We start from the raw sequence: 18,947 nt of genomic DNA, 5'->3' as shown, positions 1-18,947 counted from the left end.
CTGAATGGCCAATAGTTAGGCAATATTTTCAGGAACAAATGCGTGGAAGAAGAGAGGAGTCACCAGCCAGACGGAGAGGAAGTAGAAAAAGTAAAAAAAACATAGATTAAAAGATATGGGTTAGGACTAGAGAGATGGCTCAGAAGTTAAGAGCACTGGCTGTTCTTCCAGAGGTCCTGAGTTCAATTCCCAGCAACCAATGGTGGCTCACAGCCATCTGTAATGAGATGTGGTGCCTCTTCTGGCCTGAGGCACACATGCAGACAGAACACTGTATACTTAATAAATAAATAAATGTTTTTTTTTTAAAGATATGGGTTAATTTAAGTTATAAAAACTAGTTAGAAACAAGCCTAAGCTATCAGTCAAGCTTTCATAATTAATAAGTTTCTGTGAGGTTATTTGGGAGCTGGCTGGTGTGACAGAAAATTCTTACTACAAGGAAAGCCTTCTACCTCTGAGCTATATCCCTAGCCCCAAGTCTTACTTTGTATTTTGAGAAAGGTCTCACTAAAGCTCTCCTTGAGTTCACTGTGCAGCCAAGGCTAGCCTTGGACTTTTGCTCCATGCCTCTTCTCCAAGAGCCTGGATTACAAGCTTGTGCCGCAGAACTGACTGGATTTTTTTTTTATCTTAACAATTTCATGGTGCTGGGGATGGAGCCCAGGGCCCCCCTCTTGCTGGTCAGTGCTCTGGTGGGCTATAGAGCCAACCCTATGGACCTGTTTTCCTGCTGCTTAGAGTATGGCACGCTGAGCATTTCCACTCTGGAGAAAAGTAGAGCTAGGAAGGCTCAATCAGTCACTCCTGAACATAAGAAGTCTGAAGGGGGAGCTTACGATGAGATGGTGATCTTGGTCCTGTGTCATGTTCAATTTTCTTCAAATTTCTGCCTTCTTTGCCAATCAGTCTTCCAACCAAGCCATTGTGGGCCAAGATTTTCAGAGGCACCTCCTCAGCTCTAAAAAGAGAAAGTAGATTCACCACTTAGAACAGAGGCTGCGTTGTCTCTGGGTGTTATCTTCACTTCTTACAAATGGAAACCCATTTTTTTAAGGTTCTTTCCCAACCTCAGCTAATAAATTCTGACTGAAATGAGCCACACAGTGGTAACTCTACTTCCACTTTCTACTCACTAGTAGCTAGGTGGCAGTGAGTGCGTCCAGAGGCAGGCCAGTGGGAACTAAATTAAAAAATAGAATCCATAGAATCCAGCAATCCCACTTCTGGTATATATCAAAAAGGAATCAAAATAATGACTATTTGCAAATCGACATTCACAGCAATATCATCAAGAAGCAGTCAAGGCACAGCAGTATAATCCAGATAAGGGGGTGGACATTTTATGTGCTACAGTGTGGAAGAACTTGAGGGCTGAGATAAACCGTAACAGGAAGACAGATCCATGTGACCCACTCATAGCAAGTATTAAAGGCAGCGGTTCTCAACCTTCCTAATGCTGCGAACCTTTAATGCAGTTCCTCATGTTGTGGTGACCCCCAACCACCATTATATTCTTTCTTTCTTTCTTTCTTTCTTTTTTTTTTTTTTTTTTTTTTTTTGGCTTTTCGAGACAGGGTTTCTCTGTGTAGTTGTATGAGTGTTTTGCCTGCATTACAGAAGAGGGCATCAGACCTCATTAGAGACGGTTGTGAGCTGCCATGTGGTTGCTGGGAATTGAACTCATGACCTCTGGAAGAGCAGCCAGTGCTCTTAACTGCTGAGCCATCTCTCTAGCTCCCCATAAAATTATTTTTGTTGCTACTCTATAACTAATTTTGCTACTGTCATGAATATCTGGTTATACAGGATATCAGACATGTGACTGTGAATGGGTGTTTGACCCCAGGAGGGCTGTGACCGACAGGTTGAGAACCATTGGTCTAAGTAACCCAATTGGTGAGAACAGCGAGACGAGACTAGGAAGTCAGAAGCTGTTTAATGGGCAGAGGGAGGTTCAGGTTTGTAACCTGAGAAAATCTGGACATGTATTTTATAACAGTGTGAATGAATACATTGTTATGTGTATTTTACCACAATTCTTCCAAACATTTAAAAAGGCACACAAACGTGACAGCCTTCCTTTCAAGTTTGGGATATCTTCCTGTGGTGATACAAGGCCTGCGATACTGTAAGGAAAGCAAAGCAGAAAAACATCCCAGATCTTTGAGCCCAAGGTTCCAGCGACCTCGGAGCTTTTCTAACTAGGGCTCTGTGTTATTTGACAATACGTTTCTCATTACTTACGCCACTTGTATTTTCTACTAATTGAGAACGGAAGCGTCTGAGAGGCACATCATTGCAAGGCACCCAAATCAACAACATGGTTAGGGGCTGTCCCAGGATGCACCCCTCAGAGGTTAGAGGAGCCTGTCGGCCTTGCCCCTGCGCATCCCCAGTGCATACAGCCACATCCAGCACGCTTGGCAAATTAAAGGAAGCTTAGTGTCTTATCGTGTATCATGTGCCTTTTCCTCGCCCCCTCTGGTCCTGTCCTCCTGGACCCTCAAGTCACTGCCTGGAGGCTTCCCAGGGATGTGGGCGGTCCCTCTGACTTCACTGACCAATCGAATTTGATTTGCGGGCAGCAGGCGGTCACTGAGGCCAGTAATGGTGCTGCCCTCCCACCCCGCGGTCTCCCGGGGAACCGGGTGTTGTTTGTGGCTGCACCACGACCTTGGCACGCTCTTCACCAGGGCTGACTACCACATCTACTGCTGCCGTGCACAGGGGTGGTCATCTCCCTGTTCCTTCACGGACTTTCCAGTCTGACTCCAGACTCCAGGGAAGACCGAAGGACCCTGTTAGAGTCTAGCAAAGGTTATCTCTGAAGCCACAACTATGCTGTCCTGCCTGCGGGTCTCGGTTTCCTCTCAAGAGCTAGTCTTTGCTGTGCTGCTGCTCCAGCTCCAGCGGGGACATCTCAAACCTAACTTGACCGGTTGCACTTGAGAAAATGCACGTTTGGGCTCAGAGCCCTCCTCTGGGCTTCTGTCCCCTCACACTGGTCACTGCCACCCTATAAAGAAGTGACATGGATGGGCAGGGACAGGATTACTCCTCTCTATATGCATAGGGTCCAACCCAAGGACTTTGGATGGGATAGGAGGCCTAGATCAGCTGATGTTTGGGACTGAGCCAGGAACCAGATCTGCTGAAGGGAGATGTCCCTTTAACACTGGCCTGGATCCCATGCATGGCCGCTCTGCCTCCTGTTCAGCTGCGGCTGAAGCAGCCTGCTGACTCACGCACTAGTGACCAGCAGGACCGGGGAACATGGCTTCTGCCGTGGCGGCAACACTTGTGGGCTGGGGGTTTCTGGATTACAAGACAGAGAAGTATGTGATGACTAGAAACTGCCGGTGGGTGTCTCTCAGAGGCTGCTGCAGCTGGGAGTGGTGGTCTACGTGATAGGGTAAGAGCTGCCGTCTTATCAGGCCAGCTGCACAGACTGCTGTGGGCCTCGCCGGCTGAGGGCTAGGAGCTGGCTCTTTAGAATTCCACCTGGTGGGAGAGTGGGATTGGGGGTGGTGAGAGGTGGTCGTTAGGAGGATTTTAGTCCAGTCAGAAGACAGCAGCAGCCATGTGCTCACCTAAGGGACATTGCTCCCGGCTGCATCTTGCTCTCTGTGTACATCTGCAGTACTCCTGCCTAGAGACACCCTGGTGGGGCAGGAGGCAGTAAATCTTGGCATCTGTGAGCAACCGAGCACTAAGGCTCCCAGAGAGACCACTAGCTGCATGGCTGAAGTGCCTTGAAGGAGGGAGCTGGGTTTGCTGAGTGTATGGGAGGCATTGGCATGTGAAAAGTGACTATGGTGGACAGCTCCATCCGAGGCTCCACCTGCTCAGGAGTCTAGAGCAAGAGAAGCAGATGGCCAGAAGGTGAGGACCTCCACGCTGATCTAAGGAGCTCTGGAGTATACTAAGACAGCCTAGAGTTATAGTGCTCACATCTCCTCACATTACACTGTTTATCACCTTCTCCCTAGGTGGGCCCTCTTGGCCAAAAAAGGCTACCAGGAATGGGACGTGGACCCCCACATTTCTGTCATCACTAAACTCAAAGGGGTTTCCGTAGCCCAGATTAAGGAACTAGAGAACCGGCTATGGGATGTGGCTGACTTCGTGAAGCCATCACAGGTAGGTCCCCTCTGCAGGAGGCTGGAGTCCTTCCACCACTGACAGTGGCCCTCCTAGCTGCTACGCATGAGAGACAGGATGCCTGTGATACCAGAGGGTGGGAGAAGCGCTTGGGGAAGGGAAAGGGCCTCTCAGAAGAGTGCGCGTGCGCGGAGTCAATCTGAGCAAGCGGCTTTCAGGGATGTGTCAGGAAGCCTGTGCCTGTGGAACTTTCTTTTAAAGGAAGGTTAGAGATACAGCTCAGAGGCAGAGTGATGCCTGGCAGGCATCACTCACTGGGTTCAATCCCTAGTGCCATCAAGAACAGAACAGAAAAGCACCCTACCCATCCGCCGTCGCCGCCCACACAAAGGTATACCTGAAAAGGATTAAAGTAGCTTGGGCTCAAGATTTATGCTTGGAAGCGAAAGGTAGGGCACAGGAGTCCAGGGCTGAACTTTCTCAAGTCCCTTGTACCATTAGGGATCTTGGATCAGGTTCATTTTTTTCCATCGATGAAAGAATTAAAAGGATTAAAATTAATTAAAAGAATCAAAAGGTTGGAGAGGTGGCTCAGCTGTTAAGAGCCCCTCTTGCAGAGGTGCTGGGTTCTGTTCCCAACACTCACATGGTGGCTCGCAGCTTCCAGCCACTCCTGTTCCGGGGAGTGCCAGTGCCTTCTTCCGGCCTCTGAGGGCACCAGGCACACTGACAGCACACATACCTTCATCCACATTATTAAATAAAACTGCTCAACAAAAGAATTAGAAGGCAGAAAATAAGTCACAGTCACAGCAATTAAGTCTTATTAAAAGTGAACGTGCACACCCCCCACCGAGTCAGGCTTCCCAGCAGAGGGAAGGGGATCTAGAAACCAAAGTCCATTCTCCCTTGGAGGGATGCTGGCCTTACATGTTTGTGGTGGTGCAGGACGGGTCCCTGTTTCTGGATTTTGGATGATCAACTTAAAAGAAGGAGCTGATAGGCCGTAGGTGCATACAAGCTGAGACAAGCTCAGGACCAGCCTTGAACGGAACTGGTCGAGACCATTCATCCAGAAGGGCATCCTTCTGGCAGGAAAAAAATAAACTCAGCAGGCCTTCGTCTTGGGTAGGTGTGGTGAGGAAGAAGCTGGGAGTTTGCCGTCTTGTGGCTGACGCACGGTCCTTTTCCTGTCTTTGCCTGTCGGGGTGCAATCTGATCCTCCCACCCGCTCACTCTTCTCCTTCTCCCTCCACCCAGCTGGTCTGGCTCCGACTGCCAGCTGCTGCATGACACTTCCTGAGGAGACATAAACAAAAGTCTGTATACCTCACTAGCACACCAGCAATGGGCCAATTTCATTCCAAGTTAGTTCCGGGAACCAATGAGTAATTGCGGTCACCCGTAGGATATCAAGTGGGGGTACTTACAGGAGCCTGGGTGACTACCCCGCCTTGACCATCTTTTGGCTCCAGGGGGCGCTAGCTTTCTGCGCACGCACTCCCTTGCGGGCTGTTCCGGTGTGAGCAGCAGTGCCCTCTGTCCACATTGTCTATCTTCAGTGCCTAGGGTCAGGAGGTTCTGGGAAGTTCTGCTTGGGTGCATGAGAATTTGAAAAGAAACTTGTTTGGAAGACATGGATGGCGGCTTGACCCTTCCTTGGGCTCAGGAAAGGCCGTAAACACAGCCGCTTTACCTGCCTTGCTGGGCATCGCTTTCTGCAGCACCAGGTTGGTGACTCGATGGCGCCAGCCACGAAGGCGTCCCACGAAGTCTGGCTCCCAGGCTGAGCTATACCTCAGCGTAGAGCGCTGGCTAGCATGCCTGCGATCGTGGGTTCGGTTCCCAGAGGTAGAGCGCTGGCCTAGCATGCCTGCGATCGTGGGTTCGGTTCCCAGAGGTAGAGCGCTGGCCTAGCATGCCTGCGATCGTGGTTCCGTTCCAGAGGTAGAGCGCTGGCCTAGCATGCCTCGATCCCGTTCCCAGAGGTAGAGCGCTGGCCTAGATGCCTGCGATCGTGGGTTCCGTTCCCAGAGTAGAGCGCTGGCCTAGCATGCCTGCGATCGTGGGTTCCGTTCCCAGCACTGAGCCGCAAACAGACCGTCAGCTTCTAGCCCCTCGGCTGTGGAGTCCGGCCGAGGCTACCTCCAGCCTTGCCTTCCAGGGAGAGAATGTGTTCTTCCTGGTGACCAACTTCCTCGTGACGCCAGCTCAAGTCCAGGGCAGATGCGCGGAGGTGAGTCTGTCCAGAGCCTCTGACACACCCCGCTCCTCTCGCCAGCCCCGGCTCCTTTCTCCTTCACACGTGGATCAGGACTCAGTCTGAGCTTGTGTTTTATCAGGCAATTCTAGAAGTCATTTCATCGAGTCTTTACATCTGTTTCCACCAGAAACACTGTAATTCCCATCAAACAGGTGATTTGGGTTCCCCAAGTTTCAGTCACTTGCTCAAAGGTACCCTACGTGTGGGCTACGGCACCAGACCTCTGAGTGGAGGCAGTTTCAGGTCTCTTTCCCATGCTGGTACCACCTCTGGGTTACAGCCAAGCACACACTCAGGTGGGCATTAAGAGCAGGGGGCAAGCTGGGGGAGCACCTCCTTCTCTTCGCCAGCCTTATTAACGTGTCCTGAGTCCGCTTTCATCTGGGGACCAAGCACACTTCTGCCTTTGTGTTCAGGTAATTTATGATCTCTGGGTGTTTTTTCAGCCCAGCTGTGTTCATGTTTGAGCTTCTGCTTTATCTGCAGAAATGGAGACCCCCCCCATCTCACCTTTTCCATTTGTGAATATTCCAGTCTTTCAAAGAGCACACTAGCTCTCACAACCATGGCTTTCGTGTGAAAGTTATGACCCAGTCCATATATAAGCACCACATTCAAGTCCAACCTTTGCCCGGCTGGACTCCAGGCTCTGGTATTTGGTGACATTACCGTTTCAGGGGATGTCATATGCCCATAGTTTACCCCTATCCACAGAAGAGGTGACGTCTGTACACAAAGGGCGACTCTCCCTGGGGAGCCCGGACAACTCCTCAGCTCCTGGAGGTTGTTTGTTCTAGGTCACCATGTAGACAACTCCAAAACTTCACCACACCAACACATCCACTTCTTAGAAAGCACAAGACTTTCCCTCTTTCCTTGTCTGGGGCTTCTGGCTCCTCCAGTAAACCTCCCATGACTGGGAAGTAACTCAACAGATCTGACCAGTTTCCTGAGGACAACCAGAGTTCCTGCCAGCTCTTCTTGGAATATCAGTGGCCTGGTCCCTCCAAGCACATGCTCAATAGAGTGTCATATCCCTCTGCAAACCTTTCTTGAGCACACACCCCCCCCCAATATGGGTAAGGCCCCGGGCTGAGCTGGCAGAACTCCAGCTCCCTGTGTCTCAAGTTGCAGCCATGGTCCAGCCAAGGCAGCAGGTTCCACAAATGCTCACAAGGCAGAGGCTGCAGTGGGGAGACTTAGGGAAGTACATGGACAAAATCTTAAAGGAGCTGGTGATCTGGGTCAGTGTGGCTGCAACAGGATGCCAGGGCAGAGGGAGCTTCATGGGCAGAGGCCCAGGCTATGTGAGGGGGTGAGGGGTCTCTGGGCATACCTGCTGCTCAGTGTGGCTAGAGCATAGATTAGGGCTGGGTCACAAAAATGACAGCCCAAGATCTCATGGACCCTCTGAGTCCTGCTGAGAAGCTGGACTTGATGTATGACAGAAGGTAGCTGGAGGGAGTGCATGGTAAAGAACCCCAGCCTCTCATCACCTGGGCTGCCGTTTGGAGGTACTCACATCCACCACGGGTCTGGTTGAAGGAGCTGGAGACATTCAGACACAGGTTAGGACCGCAAAGCAGAGAAAGTGGATGTACTCCGACCTCTGCTAAGTCCTAAGTCTCCTTCTGCCTTTTCAGTCCCTCAGCCATCCTTGCTTCCATGGTACTGGGGTCATCCTGGAGTTCCTCATGAACTGAATCCCCCCCATAAGGGTTCTGAAGCTCAAGGCTGCCTTCCTCTCTTAGGTTGGGGACCCCAGAAACCTACCTTTAGCTCCTAGTGACTCCATGACTCTTGGCCTTGCATAGACACAGTGTCCATGTTTGGCAGAAAAGACTGGCCCTAGCAGGTATGGGGCCTTCCCTCCCTGTACAGGCCCCTGCTCTCTGATGGCTACGCCTACCTTACATTGAGCATCACTAGTCTGTCCTTCTGTGGTTCTTTAGTACCACCCCCTGCTCTGTTATCCCAGAGCTGGACCTCAGTGAACTATCAGGGACGGCGGCGTCAGGAGAGCGGGAGTCTTGTTCAGCCCTTGGAAACCCATCTCCCCAGAGGCTGATGGTTCTTTCTTCCCAGCTTACAGTTTGTACCTTCCCTGTGCTTCCAAACCCAGGGTATCCTGGGAGGAATCCCAGGGGTCTTGTCATTGTAGTCTGTGATGTTGAGTCACAAAGAGGAGGCATCCCTGTGCTATTGGTGACCAGAGTCTCTCTTACCTCAGCCCCTTCCCGTTCCTCTGGCTAACTGCTGGGAAGACAAGGACTGCCCTGAAGGGAGACGGGAACGCACAGCCATGGTAACCATGGGCTTGGTGCTCTGGCACCACTGCTAGCACATAGGGAGGAGGGGGTACTGTGTGGTCCCCAAAGCAGGCCCTGCGGTCCTTGTCTGTGCCCCACCTCACTCTGCCGACAAGCCCGGGCCCCACACCCTCCCCAGACCCATGGAGACTTGAGGCCTTGGAGCTCATTTTTGTCTTTTCAAGGCATAAAAACGGGTCAGTGTGTGGTGTTCAATGGAACCCACAGGACCTGTGAGATCTGGAGCTGGTGCCAGTGGAGCGTGGTGCTGTGCCCAGGTGAGTCTCCTTTCTCTCCCGGGGCAGGGCGGGCCCTAGGATAAGCAAAATGCTGCCAGTACACCATCTGTCCTCAGGAAGCCCCTGCTGGTTCAGGCCCAGAACTTAACACTTTTCATCAAAAACACTGTCACCTTCAGCAAGTTCAACTTCTCCAAGTAAGCATGGGCAGGTCTTGGTTGAGCCCAGAGGCCCATGCCTCTTGGGTCATCTGATCCCCGTCACTGTCCTTTCTAGAACCAACGCCTTAGACACCTGGGACAGCACCTATTTCAAGCATTGTCGCTACGATCCTCATTCCAGCCCGTACTGTCCAGTGTTCCGCATCGGGGACCTTGTGGCCATGGCTGGAGGGGACTTTGAGGACCTGGCATTGCTGGTGAGTCATTTGGGACGAAGTTCCTGCAGCTCAGGGTTAGGGCCTGGAGCCCATGTGCCAGTGCAACAGAAGTGTGTTGTGTGCAGGGTGGCGCTGTGGGCATCAGCATCCACTGGGACTGCAACCTGGACACCAGGGGCTCTGACTGCTGTCCCCAGTACTCCTTCCGGCTGCAGCAGAGAGGGTACAACTTCAGGTACGGCCCCGACTGCCACAGTCCTGGCTGTTCCTGTCTCCCTGCAACCACAGAACAGAGCACATCCAACTTAGACCTCAGCATCTCTGCTGTGTGTACAAGGGTCCTGTGGGTGTCCCCTGTCCCCAGACCTCAGCATCTCTGCTGTGTGTACAAGGGTCCTGTGGGTGTCCCCAGACCTCAGCATCTCTGCTGTGTGTACAAGGGTCCTGTGGGTGTCCCCAGACCTCAGGATCTCTGCTGTGTGTACAAGGGTCCTGTGGGTGTCCCCAGACCTCAGGATCTCTGCTGTGTGTACAAGGGTCCTGTGGGTGTCCCCAGACTCAGGATCTCTGCTGTGTGTACAAGGGTCCTGTGGGTGTCCCCAGACCTCAGGATCTCTGCTGTGTGTTCAAGGGTCCTGTGGGTGTCCCCCCTGTCCCCGGCTCCGTTCCTTTTCCCTCACTCAGCTGTCAGTACAGGCTCCTCACTGCAGATCTCGGTGAAGCCTCTCCCAGATGGTCCTGCTTCTCCCAGGGCACAGACGCCTCTCATCTTTAATTTCCCTATAGGACTTCACCTAAAAATTACGCAAAAAATATCTGTGGAAAAATTCAGACCAGCAGCAACAAATATTTATACACCCCTGACCGGGTTTGCTGGCCCTGCTTTTCTTCCCCGGCAGTGCCACGGCTGGACCCAGGGCCTCAGAACTATTCGAAAGTAAATACCAGATGTTGGATACTCACCTTCCAACACTGTTGAGGAGTGTTTCCACATGACCACTGTCCATTGCCACAGACAACTCTGGACATTGGGTCATAAAGCATCGCTGTAATCCCTAATCCTAGCCCTCAGGAGGCAGAGAAAGGAGGGGGAGGGTCAGAGTCATCCTCGGCTTTATAGCAAGTCTGAGGCAGCCTGGGGAAGGAGGGGGGGGGAAGGAAGGAGAGGAGGGGGGAGGGGAGGAAGGAAGGAAGTTAGGAAAAGGGTGTTGGTAGATTAAATCTAACATTTTATATTTTCCCCACTGTGGTTAGTAATGTTCCCAAATCTGCATTTTCCAATCCCAGAGGCACTAAGAGATCTTAAATTGCAGGTATCGTCATGTTTTCAGTTCCCCAAGTAGACTCTTGGGCTCCTCCTGCCCCTTAATATCATTTTATCACACATAGTAGCAGGTGCACAGGTGGCCATAGGCCCAAGGACTGCGCCCTCCATACAGCTCATTGTGCTTGGCTCCCACCTTTTACAACCTTATGGGGTGCGCCTCTGTGCCCACTGCCCCTGCCGGCACCCTTCTCTCCGCTGAGTGCATTCTCCAGCCCTGCCACAGCGCCTGGCTCACTTCCTCCCCCAGTTCTGTGCCGAAAGGAACCGCTGTCTCAGAATTCTCCAGCCCTCACCTCCACACCCCCCTTCTTCCATCCCGGCTGCCAGTGTCCATGTTCAGCATTCCCCGTGCCCTCTCTGGTTCTCCTCCCGACAGGCCCTGCCCAGGGTCTGGGACGCTTTCCCCCTCCTTAACACCTACATGGAGCCTAAGGCTTGGGCTGGTAGAGTCCGTGGGTAATCCGGCCTGAAATGCAGCATGCAAACCAATGGCGTCTTCTCTGCGATCCCCAGGACAGCCAATCACTGGTGGGAAGCCTCGGGTGTGGAGGCCCGGAGCTGCTCAAGCTCTATGGGATCCGCTTTGACATTCTCGTCACTGGGAAGGTAAAGTTTAGACCTGGGGAGGTTTGGGAGGACAGCCCCAGCCGCAGAGGCTCAGCCCAGGTCTCTCAGGCAGGGAAGTTTGCACTCATCCCGACGGCCATCACAGTGGGCACAGGAGCAGCTTGGCTGGGCATGGTAAGTCTGAACCTAGGGTTCACGCTGGCCGCAGTAACCACCCGCCAGGGCCTGGGGGCACCCACCGGACCTGCATAGTGTGTCCTGGGTGAGGGCTTGGCTGGAGGAATCTAGAACATGGTAGGTCCTGCCTCTTCCAGGTCACCTTCCTCTGTGACCTGCTGCTACTGTATGTGGATAGAGAAGCCCGTTTTCTACTGGAGGACCAAGTATGAAGAAGTGAGTGGTGGGCCTGCTTGTGTCACTCCGCCTGAACACTGGCTTCTGCCACCCTTTGGGGGACGGTACCTTGATCCCTAATCTGTTATCCTTGTAGGCAAAAGCTCCAAAGGCAACTATCAACGCTGCATAGACTGAGCTGGCTTCCACACCTGCAAATCCTGCTGCCTAGTGTCTCAGTAGTGACTTGCACCCGCCCCATGTCTGTTGCTGCTGGGATCCAGACAGCCATGCACCAATGGCCTTGTCTGGGTGGTTATCATCCACTGGCCTATCCATTCCTGAGGCTTATAGCCGCTCCCTGTGGGTTAAAGTTCAGGGGTCGGGAAGGATGTTGAGAACATCAAGGACAAAGCCCCAGCAGCACTGGAGATGAGCGTTTCCACGAGACTCCGTCCTGGGTCCAGCCTGAGAAAGGAGAAACCAATGTGGCCGAAACATTGATTTCCTGGCTCCTCGGGCGTCTCTGTCTTCTGGGTGACTCTGCCATGCGGTTCCAGCCCTTGACCTGACCGCCAGGTTTCTCAGGGGCCTAGGTGAGATGAGAGATGGCACATCTAGGATTTCCTGCCATCAAGACATTTCTGTCAACCTCAGTGTACACTGAAGCACCTGCCTTCCAGAGGCCCTAAGTCTGGCCCCAGCCAGAGTGCCGGAGGTTTGAGGTATGATCTCCATGAAGGACACTGAGGGTAGCTGGCTCTGACTTCCTCCATGCCCCAAAGCCCACAGAAAGGATGGCAGGGATAGGGCCACAGAAACACAGCCGTTTCTTGGTCCAAAGTGTGGGCATGATTTATGGAGTTTGCACCCCGGGAGGAAAGAGGCAGCTTTGTTATGGATGCACAGTGACCAGGGGAGTCCCAGGGCTGAGGCTGAAACTGCACCAACATCTAGGATCACCTGACCTCCAGATCCTCCAAAAAGCCTTTGGAGTCCTGATGTCTCTCAGCCCTCAGGGCTCTGGCCTCCAAACACGGGGCGGGGGGGGGGGGGGGGGGGGGGGGGAGCCTGGTTACTCCAGGTGGGTCACGTGGACCCAGTAATCCTTGCTGAGGTAAAGCTTGCCAAATCAAGCAGCTTCCTGTGTCGTCTTTAAAGGGAGGAACGAGAAGAGGGAGACATCTACCTTAGAGGGAGGGAGGTGCAGAGTGGACCTAGGACTTTCTCCCTCTCTGAACTGTAGCCCCGCAGCTGCCTAGTAGGCTGGCAGGTGGTGGACACAGGGCCAAGCACACGTGCATCCATGCACACTCAAGTGTGCCACTCACCGTACTACTCCAAGCCCGCCTCTCATGGTCACTGTCGCCCTGGAGATTCACAAGTAGTAGGGGCCCCAAAGACTTCATCTGAAAACATCCCAGAGTATACAGTAAAAGAGTAAGCTGGCCGGGCAGTGGTGGCGCACGCCTTTAATCCCAGCACGCGGGAGGCAGAGCCAGGCGGATCTCTGTGAGTTCAAGGCCAGCCTGGACTACCAAGTGAGTCCCAGGAAAGGTGCAAAGCTACACAGAGAAACCCTGTCTCAAAAAAAAAAAAAAAAAAAAAAAAAAGAGTAAGCTGTGGCTAGGAGCCCGGATGTGGAAACAGTGATCAATTTAGTCTGTACATAGTGTGCACTCCAAGTGCAGCCGTGTGGGCCATGCAGAATGTGCTGGGGGAGTGTCTTGTGGCTGTATACCCATCTTGAGTGCATTTCAATGTCCCTAGGCCATCCCTGGGCACATGCTTTGATCCCCAGGAGCCCAGGAAAATCAAGAGACGCTGACACCCAATGCCTTTTTCAGTTGCTTTTCTGAGTCCAGGTTACCCTGCTAGAGGACATGTCAGGGATCTGGGGATACAGGTCACTAGTGGAATCCTTGCCTAACAATCTCAAGGTCTTAACTTCCATCTCAAGCACCACTAACATACATGCACGCATGCACGCACGCACACACGCACGCACACCCTTATGGAGGACATGTGAGGAATCCGACCCTGTCTTCCCAACAAGCCCCTCTTCACATTATGCATGTACTTTTCGTAGACCTCTGTGTCTCTGCTGTGGACTGGGGACAATTGTTTGGCTCTTCAGGCAAGTAAGAACTCAGTGCCACAAAGAATGCCACCAGCGTACACGACAAAGCTGATTATAACACACTCGCTGATTAGTTATTATTATGGGTCCAGGTGCTGGGGCCTCTTCCCTTGCCCAACTCTGCCCCACCTGCCCAGGTATCCAGAGTGGATCAATAAACAGGAAAGCCCTGGGCAGTGAGTATATGCCAGCACCGGCCAAGGCCTAACCCATTATCACTTCCTGGGAAACTGACAACCGCCGGCCCAGTCTGGGAAGGCTTCAAATCCAAGCTTCCTTGGGCAGACAGCTGCCAATCCTGGCCTCCGATGTGGACGATGCGGGGGCCCTCTCTGAGGCAGCCTCACAGCTGGCCAGCTACTCCGTGCAGCCTGCTCCTGGCCTGGGCCTGGCCAGCAGGCTGCACGGCCCGGCACTGTTTCCTCCAGGCTGCCACTGGGGAACACCACATAGTGTGCGGTCGTCAGCTCCAGTGGCTCCCTCTGGTTCTCCTTGCTGTGCCAGATGCCGTAGCCAAAATACACGATGAGTCCTGCAGGAGTGGGCGTGAGCCTGAGGGGCAGGTCCCAGCCCCCCACCTCCCCCCCCACCCCCGTCCTCCCACGGCGGGCCTGTGCAAGCCCGGGCCCCACTCACCAACCAGCAGCCAGAAGATAAAGCGCAGCCACGTCAGGTAAGCTCAGCTTCAGCATGAGGCAAATGTTGAGAAGGATGCTGAGGGCTGGAGTCAGAGGCACCAACGGGATCTGAGGGTGCAAGGGTGAGGCTGAGCTTGGCTGCAGGGTAGACACACCAGGCCAGAGCCCGGCTGTGTGGAAGTTCCACAGAACCCTTCTTTGTCTCGGAAGGTTTGGAGGCAGGTGTACCCTCGCCATGCAGGATGTTGGAGAAAGTGGGAATGGATCAACCTGCCTCCCCAGCCCCGTGAGCCCCTCTGAATGGCTCAGGTAGCATGGGAGACTGGGGGAAAGGGAACAGGTTGGCCTGAGAAGGAACAGTATTGGTGAGGCACAAGGCGGGGGATGGGGATGGGGGTGTACCTGAAAAGTGTCTTGCTTCTTTTGCTGCTGGTGAGCCCCAGGACCAGAAGGCTGAACAGAAAGACAGAACCACTGACGGCCAGCAGCAGGACGTAGCCACCGTGGGAGGCGCAGGCCTGAGTTCCCGAAGACCAGCACACATGCCAGGGAGATAGCTGAGGCTACCAAGATGCCAAGCGCCCAGGCTACAGCAGTTCCGGGGCTGCATCCACTCAGGAAGCCCAGGAAAGGCTTCAGGGCTGGTCGCAGCTGCCCAGTCTCAGACATCGAGGTCTGTTCAGCACCGACTAGCTGTATGTGGTCCGAGAAGGAGTCATACTTCTTAGCTGTGGACCAGGGCTGGCGAGGCACGGGGAGCTGGGGTGGAGAAGCTTCTGGAAACGTAGCACGATGATGCTGGTGGCTACAAAGGTATAGGCCAGCAGGGTGCCGATGGACAGGAACTGGACCAGCGCCTCCAGGTCCATCAGCAGCGCCAGGAGAGACATGAGGACCCAAACACCAGGATTCCTACTACAGGCACCTGTGTCCGGGGGTGCACTCGGGCAAACACCTGGAAGAAGAGCCCGTCGGCGGCCATGGCATAGACAATGCGAGGCAGGGAGAAGAAGGTTGCTGAGCAGGACCGTATTCATGGCTGCAGCAGAGCATAGGGAGCGATCAGCATGGCAGACGAGCCCGGCAGGGCAGCTACCAGGCTCTCAGATAGTGTGTATTGAGGGTATTAGCCTCTCACCTCCCACCGAGGAAATGGGGCTCTCCCCTTGAGCTGGCAGTCTGACTGGGAAGGACCCGTGAGCATGTGCTCCCAAACTGATATTCTGTGTACAATTTGTGGGGAGGGGGTCTGCCCACAAGTCTCTGAAACCAGTGTTTTCGTGAGCTCATTATACAGGTAGTAACACCGGGGCCTGGCGGGAGTATTTTGAGAGGTTTGGGGCAAGGCCCACTAACTACCCTGTCCCCCCCACCCTGCCCAGGAGGGTCCCTTACCACAGATGGAACCAACCGCCACAATGAAGCCGGCCCAGCTGTAGCCACGCCTGTAGAAGGCATCAGCGAGCGCCGAGTCAGGGTCCAGGCTGTGCCAAGGAACCATGAGGGTCAACACAGTGGAGACCAGGATGTAGGCACCAGCTGCCAGGCCAAGGGAGATGGCGATGGCCATGGGCACAGCCCACCGAGGGTTTTTGGCCTCCTCACTGGAGGCAGCAATGACATCAAACCCCACAAAGGCATAGAAACAGGTGGCCGTGCCTGCCAGGATGCCGGAGAAGCCGAAGGGTGCAAAACCACCTCTCTCTGGGCTCCAGTTGTGAGGGCGGGCCAGGATGAAACCCAGGACGATGATGAAAAAGGATGATAATCATACTGATGGCTGAGAATGTGTGGTTCAGCCAGGAGGAGACTCGGGCTCCACAGGAGACAAAGGCAGAAGCCACAAGTAAAATGCCGGCGGCCAGAAAATCTGGATAACGGGCCAGGAAGGGCACCTGCCAGACACCCATGTGAGACTCCGTGAAGTTGCGAATGCTGTGGTTAAAGATGGGCGTCCAGATAGCCACTCCAGGCACGGCCACAGCGGCACTCCAATGAGGTACTCCAGGAGCACATTCCAGCCTATGAGGAATGCCCATATTTCGCCCATGGACACGTAGGTGAACAGGTATGCAGAGCCAGTGCGGGGCACACGGGCTCCAAACTCTGCATAGCACAGGGCTGCCAGCAGGGAGGCTACCGCAGCCGCCAAAAAAGGACAGGAGCACGGCCGGGGCCAGCCATGTCCTTGGCCATGTGCCTGTGAGCACATAGAGCCCAGAGCCCACCATGCCACACCCACCCAGCAGGGTCAAGTCCAGTGTCGACAGGCAGCGTCGCAGTGACGTCTCCATGCTAGACTCTTCCAGTGGCTTCAGGCGGTTCAGTTTCTGGCAGAAGCGTGCCAGGCGGGCAGTGCTGGCAGTCCCGGGGCCATGGCAGACGGCTGAGGAGTCCTGAGCCAGCTTCTGGAAACTGCTGGGGACAGACAGCAGGAATAACCAGCCAGCCTCCGTTCTTTCCAGGCTGTCCACCCAGTTCTCGCCTCTCCCTAGGGTCCCAGGACACCTGCACCGTGGACCTACCTGAGAAGGCTTAAATGAGAGTATGTGTGTGTAGGGTAGGCGGGGTGGTGTCAGGGACTGTGGGCAGGAGGGATTGACATCATGGAGGTCCTTCCTGTCAGCCTCAGGCAGTGGAAATGGCAGGGTGGTGCAGACCTGGAGGCGGACCTGCGAACCCTGCAGGTGCTTCTGAGGGTGAGTGGGAGGTTGCTTAAGAACATTAGCCAGGAGTGGAACAGGTTCCACGAGCAAGGAGGAATGGGAGGCTTCCTTGGAGCAGGGCCAGGATGGCAGGACCCGGAACAGGAACAGTTCCTGCAGCCCTGAGCGTGGCCAACGAGGACGCCTGGGACTCAGAGAAAAGCGATCACCACCACCCACCCCATCCTTCCAACAGGTTGGAGGATCAAGCTCACCTGAGGCCAGGAGGCTAGGGCTGCAAGGGCCCTGAGCCCCGGATGTGGAAGCTGTAGGGCACCTCCCCTCGCCATTTGAGCCCCAGCCGCGGTTGCTGGGGCTGGCTGCCTCCTCCATGCCCCTGGCCCCCAGACATTCTAGCCTTCGCTTGCATTTGCATCCCACAGCTGCTTGTCCCGCTAGAACCGCTGCAACCACACCTGCTGTCGCCGCCGCCGCCACCGTGCGCACTGCGCCTGCCCCGCTAGTTTACAACGCCTGCGTGCTGAGCCCGCCCTGGCTCCCAGGCACTGGATAAACCGGAGCCTCACACCTCATCCCCTGTTGGGTTCTGCGCAGGGCTCCCGCACCGCGTTTAGTATCAAAATAACCCTCTTAGCGAGTAGACCAGAGCTGACTAGTCCTAGGGCTCCACCCGTCCTGCTTGCTCCACCACCTGCTGAGCCCTTCAGTGGGTCCAGGTTGGGGGCTGAAACCCACCCGGAAGCACGGCAGCAGATACTCTAGCTCCCCACCCCAGCACAACCACTCCAGCCAACTGGACGTCATCCAGGCCCGCCACGGGGATCATGCGGGTTTGCAAATGCCCAGCAGAGTGAGATGAAGACAGGACCTCTGGCCAAGTGGCCTTGACAGTCTCTAAAACCTCAGCGCACACCACAGGCAAGAGAAGGCAGCCTTTGGGGAGTGTTCTGTGAATGGGCAGGATCTGAAGAGCTGTGGTCTGACAGAGTCCCATAAAAAGACAGATCCAGCATCTAAGACGGCTTGCAGCCCCACTGCTGAGCTGCCCTCAAATGTCAGGGACAGCCAAGCGCCCGACAGGCCTCGGAATTCCCAATGGGTTCCAGCATCAGCTCTCCACTAGTGATAGCCCCAGAGTGCTCCCCACTTCTCACCAGCATTCACACCACGACCGTGCCTGGGCTAGCTCCGGCACAAGATCTCCAGAAGTCCGCTCTGGTTCATTTATGCTTAGGTCTGAGGAGTCTTTTTCTTTCTGTTCTTCTCATTTTGAAAGCAAAAATGCTAGCTAAGCTTGGTGGACCATGCCTGTAGTGCTGGCACATGGGAGACTGAAGGTAGCTGGAGCAAGAGACCTCTCTCCTTCTCTCTCTTCCTCTCTCTCTATATATATATAATATATATATATATATAGATACATACATAATACATACATACATACACATATAATACACATATATACATGCATACATACATATGTACACATATATATGTGTATGTGTATATACATATAGATGATAGATGGATATAGATTGATAGATACAGAGTATTTATTTGTATAGTGAGAGTATTGTGTGTAGATAGATAGATAGAGAGACCATGTGAGAGTATTTTATATTATATATACAGTATTGTGAATATAGTGAGAGTATTATATATATAGTGAGAGTATTGTGTATATATAGTGAAGTATTATATATATATAGTGAGAGTATTGTGTATATATATAGTGAGAGTGTATATATGGTGAGGAAACTGTAGTAAGGTGTTGATTTGTTGACAACAAAACAAACAGCCCAGTCCAACCAGGAAAACCAAAGCAGGCAGCCGTTCCTCTCAGAACTTTATATGTTTAATCTGTAATACATACCTAATGTATCTAGTCTATAATAATGTAATAAGCATACAACTGTATAATATATCCTTGACTATATGTGATGAGGATAGAATAGTATATAATATCGTTACTAAAAATCTATGTG

At 53.4% G+C, this 18,947-nt stretch overlaps 2 pseudogenes; one reads left to right on the top strand and one right to left on the bottom strand.

The window, feature by feature from the left end:
- Window positions 1–3,264: 3,264 nt before the first annotated feature.
- On the top strand, window positions 3,265–11,813 carry LOC114685730 (annotated as a pseudogene).
- A 2,063-nt stretch (window positions 11,814–13,876) lies between these two features.
- LOC114685719 lies at window positions 13,877–17,377 on the bottom strand (annotated as a pseudogene).
- Between the last annotated feature and the right edge of the window lie 1,570 nt (window positions 17,378–18,947).

The sequence above is a fragment of the Peromyscus leucopus genome, unplaced genomic scaffold (genome assembly GCF_004664715.2).
Source record: "Peromyscus leucopus breed LL Stock unplaced genomic scaffold, UCI_PerLeu_2.1 scaffold_1107, whole genome shotgun sequence".
In the NCBI taxonomy this organism is placed as follows: Eukaryota; Metazoa; Chordata; class Mammalia; order Rodentia; family Cricetidae; genus Peromyscus; species Peromyscus leucopus.
Note: the sequence above shows the minus strand (reverse complement) of the source record. Positions and strands in the feature narration are given on the sequence as shown.